Below are 7305 nucleotides of genomic sequence, written 5' to 3' on the forward strand. Positions count from 1 at the left end.
GTATATTCTTAGTTTTACATACATAGGCTGAGGTAGTAACATGAGTGTGGGCCATTTCAAAAGAAGTGTCAATCCTAGAGATTTGCCATCTCTGTCTTCAAAGTAACTCTGGGGCACAGTAGTTAGGTGTTTGGTTACTAACTGAAAAGTTGGTGGTTTGAAACTACCAGCTGCTCTGTGGGAGAAAGATGTGGCAGTTTGCTTCCATAAATATTGATCTTGTTGTGTACCATTGAATTGGTTCTGACTCACAGTGACTCTGTATAGGACTTCCAAGAGTGGCTTGTGGGTTTGGACTGCTGAGCTAGTGGTTCACAGTCTTATCCTACAGTCTTGGGAATCCTACTCTGAGGTAATTCTACTCTGTTCTATTGGGTTTCTGTGAATCAAAATCAACTCAATAGCAATGGTTTTGGTTTTGGTATTCATAGTTGTTACCACATTCCGGTTCCCTGGATTGACACTCTTTATTTTTCCTACCCTTCGCCACTCATGCCTGGGGAGAAAGAAAGTTGGCCTCCTTCATTATTGCCTTCAATGTTTCTCCACAGATTATTCCATCTGCCCATATCCTGATCCAAGGGCCTATTTTCTCACTACCTCTTCACCAACTGTTAACTTTTCACATAATGTTACCATGATGTTTATCAAGGTTCAAAATTATTCCCCTGTAGGTAGCTAGTTTCCCTGGACCTGTTGTACCTTTTAGCCCCAAGAAGTCTTCTTTGAACTATCATAAGAACTCAAAGGAAGAATAGCTTTCTAAGGAAGATCGTTTTCCTTTCCTTGAGAATTTTCTCTGTTCAAAAATAGTGTGAGGAAATATGAGGTTTGAAACTATGTTGACAAAACTGTCAATCCCTGGTCCTTTTGGAAAAGAAAATAATTCTTATATAAAATAAGCTGTTGATTTTTTTAAAACTAGAGCAAAAGAAGTATCTTATCAAGAGGGGAAAGACTGAAAACACTGACAGTATTTGGAAAACAGTCTTAGTCATAAAGATGCTAAAGAAAGAAGGAAACTCCCTCTAAGCATACCTTGTTTAAAGCACAATGATTTCAGTTATAGACAGCTGACAGGTGGTGAGAGACGTTGGCCAAGAGCCAAGAGCCAAGCAAAGAAAATATGGATGCAAGCCCTTGGTTTGTTTAGTCTCACTATCAATTATCTAGGAGCTCTGGTAACTTAGTGGTTACGAATTGGGCTACTAACTTCAAGGTCGGCAGTTCGAAACTACCAGCCGTTCCCCGGAAGAAAGATGAGGCTTTCTGCTCCCATAAAGATTTACAGCCTTGGAAACCTTGTGCAGGGTCACTATGCGTTGGAACCGACTCCACGGTACTTAATAACAACAACAACATCAATTATCTCTGTTATCAGCTTCTTTTCCACTCACAGATGATGTCCCAAAGGAAGTTTCATCTTCAGGGAACTAGTACAGGGCCTCCTAACCCACCTATTAACCAAGGTGTGTTGCCATATTTGAAGGTCAAAAATAGCCACGTAGGAAAAGAAAAAAAAAAAAAAAAAAAGCCACGTAGGAAACACGCTTGGGCATCGAGCGGACTTTCGGCTAAGATTCTGACCTGTGTCCTCTCAGTCTGGTGGCCCAGTGCACCTACTACCATAGAGCTGCGGTCTCATCTCGGGGCCACCTGTTTGCTGGGCTTCGGTTTCCTGCTCCTCGTCACCTCTTCTTATGGACATATTGGGCTTGGAAAAGGTTTTGGCGATCACATTCATTGGAGGACACTAGAAGACAGAAAGAGAGACGCTGCTGCCAGTGGATTACCCCTGATGGTGATTATCCATAAATCCTGGTGCAGAGCTTACAAAGCTTTAAAGCACAAATTTTCAGAATCTACAGAAATTTCAGAACTTTCCCATAATTTTGTTATGGTAAATCTTGAGGATGAAGAGGAACCAAAGGATGAAGATTTCAGCAGAGATGGGGGTTACAGTCCATGAATCCTTTTCCTGGATCCTGGTATCAAGGTGCGTCTGGAAATCATCAATGAGAGTGGAAACTCCAGCTATACGTATTTCTACATCAATGCCGAGCAAGTTGTTCAGGGAATGAAGGAAGCTCAGGAGAGGCTGACAGGTGATGCCTTCAGAGAGAAGCATCTTGAAGATGAGTTGTAATATGGATGTTCCCCTTCTTTCATCAAAGTTAATGAGCAGCAGGAAAGGCATACTGAGGAATTGTACAGAACCACCAAGAAACCGTGCTCTGCCTACACTGAAAAGAACTCTTTCAGTGTGGGAAGGTCTACTAACAAACTGGTTTCCATGTCTGTGAAGCTAACAAAATGGAGGTGACTTCCTACTGCCCTTTTTCTCCTAAATGTTTTTTCATTGAATATGAAAAATGATCCCTTTGACACAAAACTTTCAAGAGCCATTTGAGGGTTTAATCCTCACACTTAGGTATTTTAACCTTTTCCCCCCCTCCCTTTTCCTTCTGCTTTACTCGCCTTGGTGGTGAAAGAAGGTCAGTAGCATATTTTCTAAATTGTTAAAATTGCTGACATAGCTTATCAGTGTTTTTAAAAATAACAAATGGTAAATGTTTATCAGTTATCCTGCCCCCTCCTAAGTATATTGGCCTGTATTTTCTCTTGAGATTAACTTTGGGCTTCTTCCCAAATTCCTGTGACATCCTTCCTCTTTACCTGCATGGGCTTTCTGTTTGCACACATGCGTGTCCAGGAAGGGCTGTGATTGGACTCAGCTTCATCTGGAAGCATGCCTTCCCCTTGTTACTGCTGGAGAAACTCAAACCTTCAAGCCCTAGGTGGAGGCATATTTGTCAAATCATCAGCTGTATTTTTGTACCAGGGTAAACAAAAATGTATATAAACTGTTCCATTAAACTTTAATAGAACTTTTAAAAAAAGCCACATACCAGCAATTCTAATGTACATAACATCTTTCTATCATAGGAGATGGTGTCTTTACGTTTACACCTTGTTCATCTTGCACAGGACATTGGGGTTGTTTCTTTGCAGCTCCCATGCCCATATCTAGATGCCATTTTTAGTTCAGATTGATTCTTGGTCTTCAGCCAGGATAGTGGTACTCCTCTTTGGTAATAATCCCTCCTCCCCAACTTGGCTTGTGAAAAGGTTTTAACAACAGAGAGATCATATCCTGAGAAATACCATGGACAGACTGTTACTTAGTGAATCCCCACCACTGAACAGGCTGTGGGTCCTTAAGGGTCACTTTATACCCCATATGCACCAAGAACACAGACCATCTCGGCCCCACTACATGCAACACACACTGACACTTTTTAACTTCTTCTATTTCCTCCTGACCCGGTATTCCGTGTTGTTGTTGACCGAGCTCCTCACTACACATCCACCCGATCCGCCATCTTCAAGGAAGTCCTGGTAGTGTAGTGGTTAAAAAAACAAACAAACAAACAAACAAACAAACAAACAAACAAACAATGCTAGTGGGTACCTGCTATGTTTATTCTATGACTCACTGCTCTGTTCAGAGGATGAACTCCTTGGGTAGAAAGAATACTTACAAAAGTGGGCCCCACTGGAAGCTTGCTCTCCTGGATGCTAGCACTAGTCCTCTGGTTCTGCCTCACTGCTGTTCTTGTCACTCTGACCCAGGGTTCCCTGACCCAGAGACAGGTAGGTCTTGGCTGAACCAGTCCAGCTCTTATCCTGGCTGTCCTTAGGACACCATGCCTCACATTCACCCAGAGTTTCTTACCCCTTGAAAATGTATGCATGGCCATGATATGAAATTGTACCATCAGAGATTAATCAATTTGCCATTTTAATGATTCAATGTTTTAATCCAGTATTGAAATTTTGAGATTTGGTACAAACCATTTTAACAAGTGGCACTATGTACAAAGTATGCCCAAGTATTAATATCATAACTATCAATTATAAAAGAGATGGAAATTGACAAATGGCAAGATTACATTTCCTAAATATAGTATTTTTCAGTGTCTATTTGGAATCCTAGTACGGCGCTGTAGGATAAGCACTGGACTGCTAACCGCAAGGTTGGTATTTCAAACCCACCAGCTGCTCCTTGGAAACCCTATACACGCTTTTTATGAGTTGGAACAGATTCGATGACACTTAACAACAACAATAATCTATTTCCCAAAATAGAACAGTGGCTTTGTAGGATAAACATTGGACTTCGAATCACAAAACTGTGGTTTGAGCACATCAGCTACTATGCTGGAGATAGATGAGGCTTTATGCTCCCGCAAAGATTTACAGCCTCTGGAACCCTATATAGGGTCAAGATGAGTCATTGTCGACTCAAATGCACTTAAAAACAACAATGTATTTCCCAAGGTTTTTTTTTAAAAAGCCAGCTTTCTTTGCAGGTTTTATCATAGATCGTAGTATTTATTTGTCATTATTTGATTAATTATTATCTCTCCCACTGAATTCTAAAATCTGAGATCAGAGACTGTTTAGCTGAATCCCCAGCACCTAACAATAACAACTGGGCACATAGTTGTTATTGTTGCTATTTGTTGCCAGGTTTGCTGCAACTCATGTCATCCTTATACTCAAGTGTAACAGACAAAAATCTTACCCAGTCCTGTGCTATCTTTATGATCATTGGTACATTAGAGTCCACTGTTGTAGATACAAGGTAGATCTCAATAAATATGTGTTGAATGAACAAACATAAATGAATATTCCCACTAAGAAGATTTCCATAATTCTTTCCCCACCCCCAAAGGTTTAGGCTGTCCTGGTGTGGCACTGTGGGTTAATGTACTAGACTGCAAAATTGGTTTGAACTGAAAAGTCGGTGGTTCAAGCTTAACAACCTCTCCTTGGAAATCCTAAACAGGGTCTCTATAGATCAGAATTGACTTGACGGCACTTAACAACAACATGTGATATATAGACATTAGAATAAAATCCAAACCAAACCAAATCCAGCTGCCGAGTTGGTATCAATTCATAGCAAGACTGTATGTAGGGCAGAGTTGAACTGTTTCATAGGGTTTCCAAGACTACAATCTTCACTGGAGTAGACTGTTACATCTTTCTCCCTAGGGACTACTGGTGGACTCAAATCCTCAATTTTATGTAAGGCCTATGTATTTGGGTTATTGTTAAGATTCCATTTGAGGTATTACTACCCCGTACCTCCTAAAATACTCATGCAAAGTATGAGTGTTCCGGAACACTTAATTGTGCTCATGAGGAATCTGTACCTGGACTAAGAAGCAGTTGTTCCAACAGAACATGGGAACAATGAATGGTTTAAAATTATGAAAGGTATGCGACAAGATTGTGTTCTTTTACCATACTTTTTCAGCCTGTATGCTGAGCAAATAATACAAGAAGCTGGGTTCTATGAAGAAAAACGTGGCATCAGGATTGGAGGAAGACTCATTAACAACCTGCGATATGCAAATGATACAACATTGTTTGATGAAAGTGAAGAGGACCTAAAACATTTACTGATGAAGATCAAAGAGCACAGCCTTCTGTATGGATTACATCTCAATGTAAAGAAAACAAAAATCCTCACCACTGGACCAATAAACAACATTCTTATCAACGGAGAAAAGATTGAAGTTGTCAAGAACTTCATTCTTCTTGGATCAACTATCAACACTCATGGAAGCAGCAGTCAAAAAATCAAACGAGGTATTGCATTAGGCAAATCTGCTGCACAAGATCTTTTTAAAGTGTTGAAGAGCAAAGATGTCAGCTTGAGGACTAAGGTGTTCCTGACCCAAGCCATGGTATTTTCAATAAGCTCATATGCATGTGAAAGCTGGACAGTGAATAAGGAAGATCATAGAAGAATTGATGCTTTTGAGTTATGGTATTGGAGGAGAATATTGAAAGAGACATGGATGCCATAAGAACCAATAGATCTGTTTTGGAAGAAATGCAGCCAGAGTGCTCCTTGGAGGCCAAGATGGCCAAACTTCATCTCTCATACTTTGGACATAGTGTCAGGAGGGACCAGTTGCTGGAGAAGGATATCATGTTTGGTAAGGTGGAGGGCAGAGAAAAAGAGGAAGACCCCCAATGAGATGGATTGGCCAGGTGGCGGCATCGATGGACTCAAGTGTGGCAACAGCAGTGAGGTTGGCCCAGGATCGGGCAGTGTTTTGTTCTGCTGTGCATAAGATTGCTATGAGTTGGTGCCAACTCGATGGCACCTAACAACAACAACAACCTCCTAGAAATCGGGCTGCTAACCTCAAGGTCAGCAGTTCAAAACTACCAGCTGTTCCACGGGAGAAAGATGAGGCTTTCTGCTCCTGTAAAGATTTACAGTTTCGGAAACCCTACACAGGGTCGCTATGAGTCGGAATCGACTCCATGTCGCACTACCACCACCACCACCTCCTAGAAAACACATTAGCATTCAAGCTCTAATTCTAGTTGTAGTGTGGTGCTGTAGGATCAGCACTGGACTGAAAATCACAAGGTCGGCAGTTCACACCCACCAACAGCTCCTTGGAAATGCAATACAGGGCACTATGAGTTGGAACCTAGTTGATGGCACTTAACAACAACAACAATAACAATGTAATAATTAATATAAAAGTTACTGTCGAGATTTCAACTTATGGTGACCCCATGTATTTTAAAACCACAGTGACCTTAGGATTTTTAATGGCTGATCTTTAAGGAGTAGATTGTCATGGCTTTCTTCTGAGGTGTCCCTGGTGGACTCAGACTTCCAGCCTTTCTTTTAGCAGTTAAGTGCATTAACCATTGGCACCAATTAATTAATCATTAATTGTTGTTAGGTGTTATTGAGTTGGTTTTGACTCAGAGCTACCCTATACTCATTTACAATTGTAAAAATGATTTCTATCTTGTAGCATGAAAAGGTTCTTGAGTTTTATTTTCATTTGAAAGCTCTATGTCTCTCATCTTGCCTAAATACTCCAGTTTGAGTGGGTTGACTGTGCAAAGGTACTGAATGGGACTTGGAGGAGCACGGTTGGGATTTCTGAATTCTACATTTGTTGTTGCTGTTGTTAAGTGCTGTCAAGTCGGTCCCAACCCATAGCGACCCTGTATAGGGTTTCCAAGGAGCAGCTAGTGAGCACGAACTGCTGCCTTGCAGTTCAAATCAACTTTGAAGTCCAGCGCATTAACCCTCAGCGCCACACCACTACTTAAGTAGTGGCTATTTGTATGACTTTTCTCAGAATTACTTGCATTTCACAAGGTCACTCATCCTCATATTGTTTTTTCTCTCGTAACCTTAATAAGCTCCCTTGAGAATCAGGCCAGCAACAAGCACATTGGGCTGAGGGTGCCCTT

General features: G+C 41.1%; 1 pseudogene; it reads left to right on the forward strand.

Annotated features, from left to right (window-relative positions):
* Window positions 1–1402: 1402 nt before the first annotated feature.
* On the forward strand, window positions 1403–2146 carry LOC102840932 (annotated as a pseudogene).
* The last annotated feature ends 5159 nt before the right edge of the window (window positions 2147–7305 follow it).

The sequence above is a fragment of the Chrysochloris asiatica genome, unplaced genomic scaffold, assembly GCF_000296735.1.
Source record: "Chrysochloris asiatica unplaced genomic scaffold, ChrAsi1.0 scaffold00329, whole genome shotgun sequence".
Lineage (NCBI taxonomy): Eukaryota > Metazoa > Chordata > Mammalia > Afrosoricida > Chrysochloridae > Chrysochloris > Chrysochloris asiatica.